This window comes from Oryctolagus cuniculus, chromosome 14, assembly GCF_051225735.1.
Source record: "Oryctolagus cuniculus isolate XC-2025 breed Fujian yellow rabbit chromosome 14, ASM5122573v1, whole genome shotgun sequence".
Taxonomy (NCBI): domain Eukaryota; kingdom Metazoa; phylum Chordata; class Mammalia; order Lagomorpha; family Leporidae; genus Oryctolagus; species Oryctolagus cuniculus.
The window spans coordinates 20,011,965-20,031,032 of NC_142880.1; the positions used below are offsets into that span (position 1 = coordinate 20,011,965).

At 39.7% G+C, this 19,068-nt stretch overlaps 1 long non-coding RNA gene and 2 pseudogenes across 1 annotated transcript in view; 1 reads left to right on the top strand and 2 right to left on the bottom strand.

The window, feature by feature from the left end:
• Nucleotides 1–19,068, top strand: part of LOC127492783 (uncharacterized) — a 242,000-nt gene that overhangs the window by 128,706 nt on the left and 94,226 nt on the right. The gene's annotated exons all lie outside the window — the stretch shown is intronic.
• On the bottom strand, nt 1,811–2,300 carry LOC100347491 (large ribosomal subunit protein eL32 pseudogene; annotated as a pseudogene).
• LOC100353272 (large ribosomal subunit protein uL30 pseudogene) lies at nt 13,489–14,189 on the bottom strand (annotated as a pseudogene).

Sequence of the window (19,068 nt, forward strand, 5' to 3'; positions counted from 1 at the left end):
AAGAGTTGGAATGTACTACAGATGGAGGTAATAATTGTGCAAGAAACTGGAGTAAGAGGAAGTAGGGTGTGGTTGAAAAATGAAGGAATGCCAGCATGGAATGTGAAACTTTAGAAACTGATAGGGCAAGATCACGTGGTCTTGTGGGCCACAAGCATGATTTTAGAATCATGTTAATTAATGGCAATGGGAAATCATGGGAGACTTCTAAGCCAAGGGGATACATTTGGTTTGCATGTCACAAATACACCCCGCTCCCCGCTTATTTTTTCTACTGTGGGTATGTATTGGGCCTAGACAGAGGATAACCATTGATGAACAAAGACTAAATGGAAGGGAATTGTAGGTGAGATATGTGATCTGGATTAGAGAAGTGGCATGTGAAACTTTAAAGAACTTGTCTACATATATTCAAAATTCCTTGGTGGCATTTCAGCTTTGACTTTGTCACCAGTTTCTGTTAAAATTGAACTCAAAGTGTAATAATAATGCTATGATTGTTAGAAGGGTTTTTTTTTCATCCTGAGTTGACACTCCTCTAGGGCATAATACACTCGGCAGTCTATTTCTTTGATCTTACAAATTTTGAGTATGAAGTGTTCAAATATGAGCATAGCATTATCATTCTGCTTTGGGAAAAAGTTAGACAGACTGGGGTGACTATGGAATGAAGGTCACCTGTCACATTGAGCTTCACAAGTTTGGCTCTCACACATTAAAGAGATGTCTGGAATATAAACTATATGAAAACCTGATTTCATTATGTACTCACAACTTTATTTAATATCATAATTTTTCTAACAATTTCATGTTTATATGAAATTTTGAGCATTTAAACTTGAAGAGGAAAATTGTCAGTCTCAAATCTTTAATAAAAATAACTGTTTCAAGAAGTTTTGAATTTCAGTGTAAAAATTCATCAATTTTTTAAACTGACAATATTCAGTATTTATACTAGCACAAAATGGAATTATTCATCTGTACACTTCCCATGTCTGTCTGTCTATCTATCTATCTATCTATTCATCATTTAGCTCTGAAAAGTTTTCAGTAGAGTTGGTGTTCGGCATAGTGGTTAAGATGCTCCTTGGAATGCTCATATCCCTTAGTACCTGGGTTCAAGTCTCAACTCTGCTCTAATTCCAGCTTCCTGCTAATGTACATCCGTGCTCTGGCCTTTGCAGGCACTGCAGGAGTGAACCAGGGGATGGTAGCTTTCTCTCTGTCTCTTTTCAATTTAATTAGTAAAAATTTTAAAAAAGTTATCAAAAATATTGACCTAAATTTGACAATTTGGTTGGAGGGAAAAAAGATTTCATCAATATATTTAAATTTAAGAATTTGTTTTTAATGAATTATTTGTGGTTTCTTCAGCAGTCTTTTACTGGCTCTTTTAAGTAGCATTCATAATCACTTGAATAACCTTTTCCTATTTTGAAGGTGAATCTAGGATATCTTATTTATTTACAAAAATTAAGTTAAGCAGATTAATTTCTTAGTGGATTCATTTTTCAGCAATAAATTAATCAGTAAATGATCAATTTGATCTAAAAATAAAACCACATAGAAGAGTGGTATAATACGAGCTATTTGTGATTGCTCAAACTTTGAAAGATAAACCACATATTTTCTAGAGATTTTGCTGCCATTTTTGGTATTAATGTCAGAATAATGTCAAGGTTCTTTTCAGAAGAATTTTTTGGAAGATGAAACATTGAGATACAGTTGAAAATTATTTTATGATTTCTAACATTTCCATATTAGCTATTAGTGTATATATTAGCAAGATGCAATATCTTTTTTTTTCCCGGTTTTCAAGGTTTTATTTAAACACAAATAAAATGCGCACCCGAGCCGCCTACTCATTTTCTTCACTGCGCAGCCTGGTGTTGGGGTTGGTGACCCTGATGGCCAGCTGGGCCGCTCTCTCCACAATGGCTTTGCGGTTCTTGGAGGAGACGTTGTGAGCAATCTCTGCACAGTAGGATTTGTCGCACATCAGCAGCACCTCCAGCTCCTTGACGTTGTGGACCAGGAACTTCCGGAAGCCGCTGGGCAGCATGTGCTTGGTCTTCTTGTTGCTCCCGTAGCCAATGATGGGCATCAAGGTCTGGCCCTTGAATCTTCTCCGCACCCTGTTGTCAATGCCTCTGGGTTTCCACTTAATCTTGACATAGCGGTCCGACTGGTGGCGGATGAACTTCTTGGTCCTCTTTTTGACGATCTTGGGCTTCACCAGGGGTCTGAGGGCGGCCATGGTGCCAAGGAGAAGGCAGCCACCTCCGGAGGCAGCGCCGAGGAAGCAAGATGCAATATCTTTTGAGTATACTTTCCTAAATTTTATTAATCCTTAAGTAAAGAAGCATATTTCTTCCTTTTATGCCTATATTAAACAATTACACTTCTAGAATATTTGATTTAATTGATATATTCTAATTCAGTTTTTCCTAAATGCTGTTTCATTTATGTTGACTTTTTTTACTAGTTTATAATACAGTGAGAAAAAATAAGGATATTGTTTTATACTTTGCATAAAACTAGTTGTGTTTGATTTTATGAAGCATGCTTCATTTTGAGAGTAGATTCTTCTTAATGTTTACATTGTCCTTTATTTTAGAGTTTACATTGTCCTTTATTTTAGAAGTCGTGGTAATTATAGACATGCATTGGAACTGATTTTAATAAAATAAGATATATTTACTTGGCTAGCTAAAATGTTTGCAACACTTTGTCAGACCATAAATATTTACTTTGGAACTTCACCAGTCCTTCAAACTTGCAGGTCTAAGAACTACTAATTCAATAAATATTCAGTTTTTCAAAGTCCTTAGGAATAAGGAAACAAACAGAAAAGCTTACCTAGAGGAGATCTGGCATAACAATAGAAAAATAATTTTCCACTTGAAAATAAATGTTCCTTTCTGATTATAATGTCATGGTTCCTCACTTTCAACTATGAATATCCTAATATTCTTACAGTGATATAAAATAAAAGACCATTATACAATGATAAAAAATTTATAAGTATCCTTTCAACTATAAGTATCCCAAAGGAGAGGAGATGATTTGATGTAGCTTTGAATCAGGGCTTCAATTTCATTCATATGGACTTTTTTAAGTTTAAGTGCTGTTGATTGAATAGTCATATTTTTGAGTCGTTGGCTGTTTCTCCACATTGGCCCATTCAAAGTCTCCCTTCCGCTAATTCTTTTTTTTTTGTCTCTCATGTCCCTCTTCCATTTCTCTCTGTGGGAAGTCTTGTAATGTTTTGATATATTTACTTTATTTTGAAGATTCATTTATTTGAAAGAGTTACAGAGAGAGAGGGAGTGACAGAGAAAGAAATCTTCCATCCATGGGTTCACTCTCTAGATGACCACAAGAGCCAGGGCTGGGCCAGGTTGAAGCCAGGAGTCAGGATGTTCATCCCCTGAGTCTCCCACATGGGCGGCAGGGGCCCAGACACTTGTGCTATCTTCTGCTGCTTTTCCTGGGCTATTAGCAGAGTCTTGGATCAGAAGTGGAGAGCAGGGACACGCACTGGCACCCATGTATGATGCAGGAGTTACAGGTGGAGGCTTTATCTGCTGCTCCGCAACGCCAGCCCCTAATCTATTCATTTTGATTTAACCATATCCTTCTAAATGCATAATATTTTGCATGTGCATATTCTTTTAATTTACATAAATAATATTATGCTATGTATCTCATTTTATTACTCTTAAAAACTGAGCATTTGGGGACCAGTGCTGTGGCGTAGGGGTAAAGCCACTGCCTGCAGGATGGTGAATAGTTTACACTTGATCTTAGCCAAAAGGCTGAGATGTGATCCAATAGTTTGAAATTAAAACAACATTGAACCATGATTTAAAATGGTAGATTTTAATGTTAGATTAAATTGTAGACCATCGATAGGTAATAGCTGTTGAGAAGTAAAGACATGAGGACGCTTGCATTTCTGGTGGTCATGGAGAGCAATCTGACTTAATGTACTCAGGTTCAATTAACTGTACACTAGACCCCTACCTTTCTACATCTGAGTACCTATCTCAGGGAAATTGGGGGGAGGGGATTCTCTTCTCTCCTATTCTCATTTTCTTTGTAGAAATATTTTTGAAAGAAAAAGTTGGAGCAGCCTGGCTGTCTGTCACCTGAACAGGGATGGATAAACATGGAGTTCATTGCTGGGCCAGCAGGTAGATGAACCTACAGTCCATTACTGGGCCAATAGGTACATAAACCTAGATACACGTCACTGGGGACAGTGGGTAGTGAACGTGGAAATTCATCACCGGGACAGTGGTTTGTTAAAATATGGAGCATGTGGGTGTTTAAATACCAACCATTTTGAAAGGGTGCTGTGAAATTTAAAATAGCTTGTATTTTTCTGATTTTATATTTGAAGTCACTTGTAGTGCTGACTTAAAATGCTCATGGGCCACTTTAAGAAAATGAAAATTTAGGGCCGGCACTGTGGGGCAGTGGATTAAAGCCCTGGCCTGCAGCACTGGTATCCCTATGGGCTCTGGTTCAAGTCCTGGCTGCTCCATTTCCAATCCAGCTCCCTGCTATGGCCTGGCAAAGCAGTAGAAGATGGCCCAAGTGCTTGTGCCTCTGTAGCTGCATGGGAGACCCAGAAGAAGCTCCTGGCTCAAACAGCAGAATCTGTTTTCTCACATTTCTGCAGGCTAGAAGTTTGAGATCAGCATGTCTTCAGGACTGGCCTCTCTCCTTGGCTGGCAGATGGCTATTTGCTTCCTGTGATTTTAGCTGATTATCTCTGCATATGTTTCCATGTCCTAATTTCTTTTAGGGACACCAGTCATGTCAAATTAGAGCCCCCCCCAAGACTGCATCTTTAAAGATTCTACTTTTCAGAATAGTCATATTCTGAGGTAGTAGGGGGGATAAGGACATCAGCATTTTAATTTAGGGGATACAAGTTCAGACCCTGAAGTATCATAAGGATTTGTGAGAAAAACTGCTGTTCCATTAGTCTCTTCTGTGGGCTGTAGTGTCTAACCATCCATCATTTTGCTAAGAGCATTGATCTCTATCCTCCTTGTTCCTATTTTGTGTTTGAAGATATCTGCCAATTTTACTGAACATATAGCACTTCTAATTTTTTTCTATTTATGAAATTTTGGAAGTATTTTAGGGGATAAAATGAAGACAAAGGATGTGATGATTTATATACTCCATGGTAAAAATCAGAAATTCCTACCGGTGCTTCTTATCATAGGTTGGCTTCCCTAAGAAGGACTTGGGTGGATACTAATGTGCAGGAAGTTGATTTGGGGACACTGTTGGGATCGACTCCTTCAGTAGGATGAGGCTGTTTGACAGAAGAAGGTGGCCTTTGCTGTAGTTTCAGTGGAGTCCTCAGTTGAGGGGGAGCTCTGGAGCTGAGAAGACCTTTAGAGTTGGTTTGCATTGCAATGAGGGCGTTTGCACATCTGCATCAATCAATCATAAATGTGGGCTGGCCCACGATGGGAGAGTGACCTCGGTCTAAGAGTTCTGTCAGATGAAGGATATTTTTGGAGAGGGCTGACCTCAGGGCTGATGCTGGCAGCATCCCCACAAGCTAGAGGGAAAAGTCCTTCATTTCTCTCTCTCTCTCTCTCTCTCTCTCTCTTTCTCTCACTCTTTCTCTCTCTCCCCCCTTTCTCTTTCTATCTCTTCTTTCTCTGTCTCCTTCCCTCCTTATCACTCTCCTTTTTAAATAAAATGAAAAAAAAACCTCATTCTGAAAGGGGACCTGGATAACTCATGCAGCTTCTTTCACCCTTCTATGTGTAGGCCTTATACATTCAAATCGATGGGACTCTGGTTCTTCATTCCCCTTTTCTCATCTTAGTTTTCTCCTTAGATCACATATGCCTCCTTTTAATTTTGGCAGCTCAGAATACTCTTGTTTTTCAGGAGCCAGTTAAAGTGCCACATTTCTTGGGGAGGGTGTTGTGGTATAGCAAATCAAGCAGCTTTTGGGACACCCCACATCCCATATTGGAGTCCTGGTTGCAGTCCTGGCTACTCCGTGCTTCCTTTTCCTGCTCATGTACCTAGCCGGGGGAGGGGGGCACAGTGGATGATGATGGTACCTGTCATGTTGGAGATCTGGAGTTCCTGGTTTTGGACTGGCCCAGCCCTGGCTCTTGTGGGCATTTGGGGTGTGAACCAGCAGATGAGAAATCAATCTCTTTCTCTTTATCTCTCTGCTTCTCCACCAATCACTTTGCCTTTCAGATAAATACATACATACATACATACATAAATCTTTTTAAAAAGTTGCATTTTTTATAAAGCTTTTACCAGTTGTTATAATGAAAGAGGTATCTGTATCCTGTGAAACTCCTTTGATTCTATCTCTAGCATGGCTCATGGTATATTCTGTCTTATTTTTGATTCATTAAATAATTATAATGCTTATAAGATTGTTAGCTCTGTGGGTGCCAGAAGCTACAGTCTTTTTGGAACCCCTACATATTAGAAACTCAAAAAATTTTTTTGAACTTAATATTTATTAAAATACATATACTATGGGTCTAGGCTATCAGAGATGGCCAAATGTTTTGTCATTTAAAATGTCAAACTGATCATATGGATAGGATTAAGTGTTAAAGTGATCATGTAGATAGATTAAGTGTTAAAATGATCATATATGTAGGATTAAGTGTTAATAATAATAAAATAATAAAAAATAATAAAATAATAATAAAAAGGAGTGAATGGTCTAACATGAGAAGTAGTCCATACAGCAGACTTATAGAATGACAATTGCTGTAAGTAGCACTGTGATCTCAGAGTCAGCATTTAAGGCATTCTTGTCTGGCTGAAAAGCCCATGAGAGCATTCAGGCATAGAAAGCCAAGACACTGTGGCAAAAAGTGTCCTACATGAAGAACCTCTGTGGATGAGACCCCAGTGGAAAGAAGTGGTCATCAAAGAAGGATGTACTTTTCTCTGAAGGGAGGAGAGAACTTCCACTTTGCTTATGGCTTTATCTACAAACTGAAGGAGTTCGTAGATTCAAAAGGCTTCCATAGCCTAGACAACTCCTGTCAAGAGCCTCAGGTTATCACTGACATCATACATAGGATGTTAATTGCTAAATTAACATCAGGAGACACTGTGCACTAACCTCCCATGCAGGACCTTTGTCCTCAAAGAGTTGTACTATGAGTTAATAGTAAAACTTGTTCTCAAAGATTTCCTTTGTTTCAGTGTATGAAGTGTAGGATGTTCTTAAATCTCATAAGTCATAGTTATGTCTAAATGTTTGCAAATGATGTATCATTCTTGGGTTCTTCTTTAAAGTTAATTAAGTTTCTCAAAAAATAATGCTTAAAAAAGTGAAATTAAGTTCGAGAGGCAATGACTCTGAACGGTACTTGTCTCAACTGTTGAGGAACAGTTTTTTTTTCATACAATTTGTTGAACTATTTTCTTGGCATAGAGTTAATCTTCTGTATATAAAGGTAATTCAAAATAGACCTTAGTTAAAACTAAAACTAGGAATAGGAGAGGCAGGAGGAAAAGAGGTGGGAATGTGTTTAGGAGGGTGGGTACGGTGGGAAGAATTATTATGTTCCTAAAGTTGTATTTATGAAATGCATCAAGTTTGTATTCCTTAAATAAAAGGTTCTTTGGGAAAAATGTCAAAGTAATGTATAAACAACAGACAATATCAGCTAAGTCCCTTTTTTCTCTTTATAGAGCAATATTTCCAATGATATATACATATACACATATTTGATTAGTATGTAATATATGCACATTTTTATTGGCAATGTGCAATATCTCAGCATAAAGTAGTCAAGTAAAGTGATTAACTTTTACATTTCCAGCTCCTCTCTTCTAGTTCTTCATATAGTATTTAATGCATCATTGTGAACTATTGTTACCCCAGATAAGATTTTCCATTTGCTGGTTTGTTCCCCAAATGCCTGTAATAGCTGGAGCTGGGCCAGGATGAAGCCAGAAGCCAGGAACTTTATCCAGTTCTACCATGCACATAGCAGGAACTCAAGTACCTGGGCAATCATCTGTTGCCTCCCAGACTCATTAGCAGGTAGCTGGATGGGAGGCAGAGTAGCTGGGATTTGAACCAGCACCCTGATGTGGGATGCTGATGTCCCAAGTGGTGGCTTAACCTAAAGCACCACAGTGTCCACACGAATTTAATTGAAAAGAGAAAAGTCTATCAGAGGCATAGAAGTAATTAAAAATGTTTAGTACTTTTACATATATTTGAACTTTTTTAGTTTACCATGTTAATATTACAAGAATAAAAGAAATAAATACATATTTCTCAGTAGTCTAGCACCTGCTTTTATCTGATTGACTTACTTCATGCAAAAGCCTAGCATTTTCTATAAGAAATCGTTGAGTCTGACTTTGTTTTAACTTTTATTTAATGAATATAAATTTCCAAAGTACAGCTTATGGATTACAATGGCTCCCCCCCCACCATAACTTCCCTCCCACCCGCAACCCTCCCCTTTCCCTCTCCCTCTCCCCTTCCATTCATATCAAGATTCATTTTCAATTCTCTTTATATACAGAAGATCAGTTTAGCATATATTAAGTAAAGATTTCAACAGTTTGCACCCACATAGAAACACAAAGTGAAAAATACTGTTTGAGTACTAGTTATAGCATTAAATCACAATGTACAGCACATTAAGGACAGAGATCATATATATCATGTGTTCATTTTCTCTGCAGTAAAATGTTGCATATAATACCAACTTCATAGGCCTTAATGTATCAAATCCTATGTTTTAAAGACCCTGTTTCAGAGGTCTGAACTATTCTTAGTTTTGATTATCACTCTGTTAATCGCCATCACACACAACTACCTTCTCATCTAATGGTTTCTTTGTTTTCTGCCTTGGTCATTACTGTTTCTGTGCTCTCATCCTCTTACGTGTGAATTTGTGTGGTAATTTGCCAGCTGGTCTCCTTGCCTATAACCCCTGCCTCCAGTTCACTGCCTTGTAATTTGCTTTGTGTTTGTACCAATTTTATACTCCTCTCACAAATAGCATCTCACAAATAGCTTTGGAGATCAGTTTTCTGTGAATGTTTTCTGAAAGATCAAACACTTCAATTCCTCAGAGATTTTGCTGAAAAGATAACTATGTATGATAGTACTCAGAATGTCCTAGCTTTGTTCCTGATCTATTTCAGCACTTATCTAACCTGCTAACTGAGCTAATACCTGGTGAATGTTATACATTCTGTAAGTATTAGCTGTTATGTCAGGTATCAATGTCATTGTTATCTTTACAGACTCTCAGTTTGTTCACTCTGACCATGCTATGCTCCTTGTCATGTGAGTTGGACTTTCTTTTTGTTTGCATAAATTTCTATCTTTGAATCATTATTTACTTTGTAAGACCTCCTGGACTATTCCATTTTTCATCCATTTCTTCTGTACTTGAACTTCTTAATTGCTAAGTGTTAGAATCTCTCCTGCCTGCTGTAAATATTAACCTTGTATTTTAGATTGCTTCACTACAGATTTCCCTACAGAATGTTCTGTGGAAAGATTTTATTTAGATGTAAGTGTGTACTTGCTACATAAAATCAAACAAACAAGCAAACAAAAAACAAACCAAGAAATAAAGAAATGGCAAAAAGAAAAGAAATGAAAATGAAAAAAGAAATGCAGTATTCTGTGGCAAAACAAATTTGAGGAATTATGGGTCAAGTGAAGTTAAAGACCTTTTTTTGTTACTCTCGTATGAACAGTACAGTTCTGTTAAACTTCTGCAAGTGCTAATGAGCATTATAAATCTCCAGAAGATAACAACTTATGCATAGATTTTTTTTTCCAAAGAATCAGTTTATTTGGCCATAGATATTTTGGGTCATAGCCATCTTCCAGGACAAAGATTCCTTGGAAAGTACTTTGAGTGAATGCTGGCATTGTCATTATTACTTCACACCTACTTTCAGTTCCCTTTCCCATCACCTGTACATGTTGGATGGTTATATTCTCACTTAGACTTAAAGAGGCTTAACCATCTGGCTGTTTGAGCCCTAAGCCTATAAGAGACAGCACCTGTAGCTTCTGAATACAGACTTACCCTCATGTGTTATGAAGAACCAGGACTGTTAAAAAGTTCTCTTACTGGCAAAAAATGAGGCTGCTGAGTATAGTTGATGAGATATGGGGTGTTAAGATTTTTAGGTTTCAAAATGGTTAGCTGCTGCTTCTTGAAATTTAACATGGTGTTTTATTTTGTTATTATTTTAAAAAGTATGTGTATCTCAATTCTTTATAAAGATTATCCTTGAAGACAAACTTATATAACTCTTTTCAAGTCTTTATAAAACCAAGCCTAGGGGCCAGCATCGTGACATAATGGGTAAAGCTGCTACCTGCAGTGCCAGCATCCTATATGGGTGCCAGTTTGAATCCTGGCTGCCTCACTTCTGATCCAGCTCCCCGCTAATGCACCTGAGAAGGAAGTGGAAGATGACCCAAGTCCTTGGGCCCCTACACCCATGTGGGAGACCCAGAAGAAGCTCCAGCCTCCTGGCTTTGGTCTGGCACAACCCCAGCTGTTGTGGCCATTTGGGGAGTGAAATAGCAGATGGAAGTCCTTTTTCTCCCTCTCCCTCTGTCTGTAACTGTGCCTTTGAAATAATTAAAATAAATCTTTAAAACAAAATCCAAGCCTGGTGTTATTTAGTTGAATGCAGAATTTAGACCTCCATACTTACTTGTTAAAAGGACTAGATATTTGAAGATTGTCTTTTGATTTTTAAGGTGTTGGTCTTATTCTAGATTATTATATGGGTATTATAAATATGCTTGAAAAAAATCAGTTATCCATAATCTTTCACATGGTTTGCTTGTTATTGGTAATTATTTGAGAGAATGAAAGATAGATGAGAGTAACATTATGCAAATTCTGAAATAAACTAGATGTTACAAGTTTTTTTCTGTAACTTAAAAATGTTAGATAAAAGCAATATTTACTATAGTTCTAAGTAAAAGAATAAAAAACATTTGACTGTGTCTGACGCTGAGGGTAACAGCCAACATTGTTCCTGAGAGTAATTCTATCATGACTTATTATTATAAGCAGACTTTTAGCTCCAGATTATATTCTGAGTCTATAACTTCATTTTATTCATGTTCAAGCTTTCAGTGCAGAACTATGTGGTTCAGCCTCCCCTTTAGGTTGTATTTTCACATTTTTTCTTTACTCACTCCTATAACCTCTGACTCATTGTTCTTCAGATATGTCCTCTGCTTTCATTCCAGCTTGCTCATGTTGACCCTTCTGTCTGTTGAAATTGTGTGCATGTTCCTGACCTTTCTCAAATTTTATCTTCTCAGTGAAGACGTTCTTAATCCTTTCATATGGGCTTGAATTGTAATAACAGTTGAATTATGGAACAATTTTATATCGATGTACCAGTATTACACTGCTATATCTTATAGCAATATAATTGTTGTTTAGTTTCTTCTCCCATCACTCTGTTTCTTTCCCATCTACTTTCTTTTCCCATCTCCACGTCACCTTCCACCCTACACTCCTGACTCTTGAGGCAGGAGTTGAGAATAGCAAATGAGTCGTACTGACCACTGTATTACAGTTACAATAATAATAAAGATAATAAAATAAATAATTTCTAAAGTTTATTGTTTGCTAGATACAGGTGACACAGTATTTATTCCTGAATTATAGCATATCATTAGTCTATCCAACTTCACAATGATGTAGGTAACATTGTTACTCCATTTTACAGACGGGAAACTCAGCTTTAGAGAAGTTACTTGCCTCAAGGCCACCCTAGGGAACAGTAGAACAGAATTTGACCCCTAGCACTAGGATTCCAGTGTTCCTCTTTAAAAAGATTTATTTATTTGTTTGAAAGGCAGAGTGGGGCCGGCGCCGCGGCTCAATAGGCTAATCTTCCACCTGCGGCTCTGGCACACTGGGTTCTAGTCCTAGTCGGGGTACCAGATTCTGTCCCGGTTGCCCTTTTTCCAGGCCAGCTCTCTGCTGTGGCCCGGGAGGGCAGTGGAGGATGGCCCAAGTGCTTGGGCCCTGCACCCCATGGGAGACCAGGAGGAAGTGCCTGGTTCCTGGCTTCAGATCAGTGCGGTGTGCCGGTCACAGCGCACCGACCGCGGCGGCCATTGGAGGGTGAACCAACAGTAAAGGAAGACCTTTCTCCCTGTCTCTCTCTCTCACTGTCAAAAAAAAAAAAAAAAAAAAAAAAGCAGAGTGACAGAGAGTAAGGGACACAGCAATATATGCACATTTTCTTTTTTCTCTTTTTAAAAAGATTTATTTATTTTTTTGATAAAAAAAGCATCTCTCATTTATTGATAACTTACTCCATCAGGCATTGGGCAGTTGGAAAATACATGATGAACATTAGATCTTTTAATTCACACTACAGTGTTAGGGGCAGTTTTATTGACCTCAGTTTTTTTTTTTTAACTTTTATTTAGTAAATATAAATTTCCAAAGTACAGTTTATGGATTACAATGGCTTTTTCCCCCCCATAACTTCCCTCCCACCTGCAACCCTCCCATCTCCCACTCCCTCTCCCATTCGATTCACATCAAGATTCATTTTCTTTTCTTTTTTTTTTTACAGGCAGAGTGGACAGTGAGAGAGAGAGACAGAGAGAAAGGTCTGTCTTTGCCATTGGTTCACCCTCCAATGGCCGCTGCGGCCGGCGCACTGTGGCCAGCACACTTTGGCCGGCGCACCGCTCTGATCCGAAGGCAGGAGCCAGGTGCTTCTCCTGGTCTCCCATGGGGTGCAGGGCCCAAGTACTTGGGCCATCCTCCACTGCATTCCTGGGCCACAGCAGAAAGCTGGCCTGGAAGAGGGGCAACCGGGACAGAATCTGGCACCCCGACCGGTACTAGAACCTGGTGTGCTGGCGCCGCTAGGCGGAAGATTAGCCTATTGAGCCGCGGCGCCAGCCAAGGAGTCATTTTCAATTATCTTTATATACAGAAGATCAATTTAGTATATACTAAGTAAAGATTTCATCAGTTTGCACCCACACAGAACATAAAGTGTGAAATATTGTTTGAGTACTAGTTATAGCATTAATTCACATTGAACAACACATTAAGGACAGAGATCCTACATGAGGAGTAAGTGCACAATGACTCCTGTTGTTGACTTAACAAATTGACACTCTTGTTTATGGCGTCAGTAATCTCCCTAGGCTCTAGTCATGAGTTGCCAAGGCTATGGAAGCCTTTTGAGTTCGCCATTGGTTCACCCCCTAAATGGCTGTTACAGCCGGTGCACTGCACCGATCCAAAGCCAGGACCCAGGTGTGTCTTCCTGGTCTCCCATGTGAGTGCAGGGGCCCAAGTACTTGGGCCATCCTCCACTGCCTTCCCAGTCCACAGCAGAGAGCTAGACTGGAAGAGGAGCAACTGGGACTAGAACCTGGTGCCCATATGGGATGCCGGTGCTGCTGGCAGACGATTAACCAAGTGAGCCAGGGCCCTGGCCCCAGTTCATCTTTCTAATAAGCATGTTGATCTGGTCTTCCCTGTTTCCAGCAACACTCTACAAATTGGGTGGTCCTTTTCTTCATCCCTTCTCAGAGAGAAGATAACATGAAGGGCCACAGGAAGTTATGGGTCCTTAAAGTATCCTGAACAGTGTAGATCTGGTAACTGAGATCCTCTGTGCAGATGATACTGGATTTACCAAGAGAGCAGGCAATCAGAATCTGTCAAAGCAATTCACTTCGTATTGATTTTGCCATAGCCACGTTTGTAAATTAGTGCATTTACTGACTTCAGATTTGGGTACCCCCATGCAATAGATGGTTCTACAATCCTCAGCATGTTAATCAAGGCCTTGTTGAGCTTGACAAAGGTGCCACTGAAGATCCGGCGAAGGGGAAGAAGCTGCAACACTTCGGGCTGCGGGGCTCACACCATCGACACCTCTGATCCTGATGACAAATGCAGATACTTAGAAGCTGCCAGCTTGTCTTGCCATCCTCTCCGTCTGAGCTTCAGTTCTCTGCATTCGCCTGTATTCCTTGTGATAGTGCTTAGCTTTTTCATGGATCAGCTTCCTCCTTGTCTTTTGAAGCATTTTTGGGTAAATTTCTTTCTCAGGTCCTTGATCTTCAGCTCTGTGAAATTTCTCTTAAGGGTTTCCGGCGCAGCAGGGACCTTATTCTCTCCCCAAAACCTCCGCGCAAAGGCTGCTCGCATCACAGCCTAGTCTGTGGTCTCCTCTGGTGTTACAGAGTGTCACAAATGTAGACATTAATCATGTGTGATATTTTTTGCCAAATGAGATGAGATTATCTTCCTGCCTATTTTTTCTAGGCCTCGGAGGGTGAATAGACTTCATTTCAAGGTCCATCTGTTTGTTCAATTAGTAGTAGCTACCTGGATCACTGTGTTGAGAAAGATTCTGAATTTTTGCTGAAGTCCTCTGGAAAGTATGCTGTCATCAGTTGGTAATATCTGACATAAGAATGAGGCTAGAGGGGGCTGGCGCTGTGGCTCAGTGGGTTAACGCCCTGGCCTGAAGCGCTGGCATCCCATATGGGTACCGGTTCTAGTCCTGGCTGTTCCTCTTCCGATCCGGCTCTCTGCTGTGGCCTGGGATAGCAGTAGAAGATGGCTCAAGTCCTTGGGCCCCTGCACCCATGTGGGAGACCCAGAAGAAGCTCCTGGCTCCTGGCTTCGGGTCGGCACAGTTCCAGCCATTGCAGCCACCTGGGGAGTGAACCAGCGGATGGAAGACCTCTCTCTGTGTCTCTACCTCTCTCTGTATCTCTGCCTGTCAAATAAATAAAATAAATCTTTTTAACAAAAAAGAACAGCTTAGTGCCAACCACACACCTGTCCTCTCTGCTGTTGGCTGTGGTGTTTAGCATTCTGTAGGCATGTGTTGGATGGTAAATGAACTTTGGCATTAAGTAAAACATAACAGACAAATAAAATGACTGGAATATAAAGAGTAATTTGTTCTAAAATAGGTGTTTTGTAATGGATCACTCTCTACATTACTTTCTTTTTTTTTTTATTTTTTGACAGGCAGAGTGGACAGTGAGAGAGAGAGACAGAGGGAAAGGTCTTCCTTTTGCCGTTGGTTCACCCTCCAATGGCCGGTGCGCTGCAGGCGGCGCACCGCGCTGATCCGATGGCAGGAGCCAGGTGCTTCTCCTGGTCTCCCATGGGGTGCAGGGCCCAAGCACCTGGGCCATCCTCCACTGCACTCCCAGGCCACAGCAGAGAGCTGTCCTGGAAGAGGGGCAACCGGGACAGAATCCCACGCCCTGGTCGGGACTAGAACCTGGTGTGCCGGCGCCGCAAGGCAGAGGATTAGCCTAGTGAGCCATGGTGCCGGCCTAGATTTCTCTTTTTAGTCTGTAGTCATCTGATGGATTGATAGGTGCCTAGGGAGGTGAGTTTCCTAACACTGTCAGAAAAGTGGTTCTGAGAGCTAACTGGAGTGAATTTGAAGCAAGAAGTTCTAAAAGCATCATTTGAGGCCCCCCTTGAATCTGAATCCACCTCTAGCCTTATACTTCCCAGTTATGTGAGCCAGTGAGTTTCTAATTCCTCTTCTGCTACACTAGTTTGAAGTGAGCTTCTTTTCATTTGTGTTGAAAGAGTATCTTCAAAGGGTTTCAACTACTGTAGGGAGCATGATAATTTTTTTTTACTTCCTTGATATTAGTTGAAAAATGTCACAGATGTCATTTATACACACAAAAATATGACATGGAAGAATTAATATTAATCAGGCATCTGATTCTTGATTTATGAAGCTAGCCTCAGAGATTGTTGTCAGTCTTCTGGCTTGCTTTAACATTTAATAAGGACATTTGTCAAGATTAATAAATTGGCCTTGCAATTGTTAATTAAGTGCTCTCTAAATGTTTCCTTCTCTTTAGCACTCAAATATTCACTTTGCAATGTATATATGATAGATGATGCAATGTTTGTTAATGACAAAAAAGAGGTGTTTACCCTGATGTCAATAATATTTTTTCAAGTTTTAGATTTGGAAATTAAGCATATTTAATTAAAAATGATGCTTATTATCATTATACAAAGGCCTAGTTTAGAAGGATGATATATTCTAGCCTTTGAGCTGGTGGTGTGATAGGGTGAGAGTTTGGGAGATTCTGGGAAGGTGGTGTGTGTGTGTGTGCATGCGCTTTGCATGTAAAAGAATGAAATCTAATGGGGGCCAAAAGGCAGCTTCTAAATGGCCCCAGTCATCCTGCCCACTAGCATTCACACCCTTGTGTAATCCTCTCCTCTTGAATGTGAGCTGAACCCAATGATTCTTGTGTAAGGAACAGAATACAGAAAAAGTGCTGGACTGTCACTCCCTATGTTAGATTACAAAAGATTGTGTCTTGTGTTTTTTCATATTTCCTTCCTTCTTAACATTCCCTATGATACTGGTTTGTTAAATATCAATTGCTTGCTGACATTTAGCTAGATATGGAGTTTACCACTTGTTTTGGACTGCATTCTCAAATAACCTGACTTCAAGAAAAGTGCCTCATTTGTCTGGTGTACTGGTGGGCTTTGAGCTATCTCTTGTGTCCCAATCTAACCAAAAACATACAGGAAAGGGAATTGGGGAAACATAACTCAGCCTGGGCAAGTTGACGTATTACAAAGTTACCAGAATCACTTGGGGTACAGTTTAGTTACACGTGTTGGGATAAATGAGTACATCTTTTTCCTTAATTTACCAATTAAGACAGTGAATTGTTTCCTTACCATCTCCTGAAATTGACTGTTTTACAACTCTTAACAAACAATTTTTATGTTGAGAACTTCTGAAATTTACTCTCAGTATCTTAAAAGAAAATTTTTTGATTTTTTAAAGTTTTAGTTTTAATTAGTTTTTAAGATTGTGATTTGTAGATACAAGTCTAAGAACATAGTAATACTTAGGCATGCAAACACATATATCTATACATAGTTCTATATCTACTCTCAGTATTTTTAAAGAAATGCTTATTTGTTTGAAAGGCAGAGTGACATATACAGACACACACACACCGATCTTCTATTTGGTGGTTTATTATCAGAATGCTTGCAACAGCTGGAGCCCAGGATGAAGCCAGAAGCCAGAAACTCCATCTGGGTCTCTCATGTTGATGGCCAGGACCTGAGTACTTGAGTCGTCATCTGCTGCCTCTCAGGGTGCACATTAGCAGGAAGCTGGATTGGAAGTAGAGTTGGGACTCAAATCCAGGTAGTCTGATATAGGGTGTTGGTTTCCCCTTCTGAGGCTCCTCTTGGTTGTAAGACCACAGAGATAAAGTGCCATTTTCATCACATCATATTCAGGTACATGCTTTTTAACATGACTGTTGATGCAGACATTGATTACCTAGCTCTGCTATTGTTTGTCAGGTTTCTTCATTGTAAATTTATTTATTATGTGTGAGATCTGGATTGAATTCTCAGCTCCCAGTGTTTGCCTGGCCCAGCCCTGGTCACTGTAGACATTTAGAGAGTGAACCAGTGGATGGCCCTCCTTCCCCCACAATTTATTTCTTCTCCTCATAAATTAATTTAAAAAATAAATAAGATAAAACCTACAGGGCAGGTGCCGTAGCTCACTTGGTTAATCTTCCACCTGCAGCACCAGCAAGCCATATGGGTGCCAGATTCTAGTCCCGGTTGCTTCTCTTCAATTCCAGCTCTCTGCTGTGGCCCGGGATGGCAGTGGAGGATGGCCCAGGTGCTTGGGCTCCTGCACCTGCATGGGAGACCAGGAGGAAACACCTGGCTCCTGGCTTCAGATTGGCATAGCTCTGGCCCTGACAGCCATTTGGGGGTGAACCAACAGAAGGAAGACCTTTCTCTCTGTCTTTCTCCCTCACTGTCTATCTGTCAAATAAATTAAAAAAAAAAGGAAAAGAAGATAAAACCTACAGCTGGAATGTTCTCTTTATTCCACCCATTCTCATTTTCCTTACTCAGTGCCTCTTTTTGATGCTGAGTTATTTGTGAATGTAAATCTTTCTCACTAGAATGTTTAGGACAGAACCTGTATCTCATCCAGCTTTGTGTCACTTAATGCCAACTGAGTCTTTTGCACATAGTGCTTGCTTAGTTGGTGAAATAAATAAGGAATCTGACAGGTATGGACATTTGAATGACCTTTAAAAGTTGTGTGTGAGTTCTCAAAACAACCCAAGAATTTGTGGAACTCCTATTTTCTCATATATTTTACATTTGTAAACAAATGGAAAGCTTCTCTGACTTTTCTAGTTAGTTAATGATATTATAAAATGCTCCTACATCCTAACTTCCTTATTTATTTCACCAACTAAGATAGTACATAGTGCTATGTTTGTTCTCAATGATAGATATGAAGCTGAATGAGATACAGGTTTTGTCCTAAACATACCAGTGGGGGAAGAAATAGCACTACATCAAAAAGGAGTAAGTAAAAATGAGCATGGATGTAATAAGAACACTCCAGTTGTAGGATTTATCTTCTTTATTTTAAAAAATTAATTAACTTATGAGAGGATGGAGAGAGAGATAGCGCTCTATCCACTAGTTTACCCTCTGAATGCCTGTGATGACTAGGGTTGTGCCAGGCCAACACTGGAACCCGAGGCCTGAATCCAAGTCTCCCCGGTGAATAGTAGGAGATCAGTCACTTGAGTCATCACTCTGCCTCCTGGGGTCTATCAGGAGCCAGATACAGAAGTAGAGCTCAGGTTTTCTGGTGTGGGATGAGGGTGTCTTAACTACAAGGCTAAGCCATGCTTCTCGTTATAGAATTGTTTTTGTCCTGTGACAGAGTTCTCATCTGGATTTACAGAGATGGGAGAGAAGGCTAATAGAAACCCTTTAGAAATTCTTGCTCAGTTTTAAAGACTTCTTTCCATGAAGTCAGAATCCAGAAAGCGTAAAATGAGAAGTGAGTAGATAGGACATCCAGGCTTCAGTAAATATTTTATTGTGTTGTTGATTCTGTTTGCTCACATGTTTCTTAAGAATCAAACGCTAGAGAAAGTACCCATGAAACAGAAATAGAAATGACTGG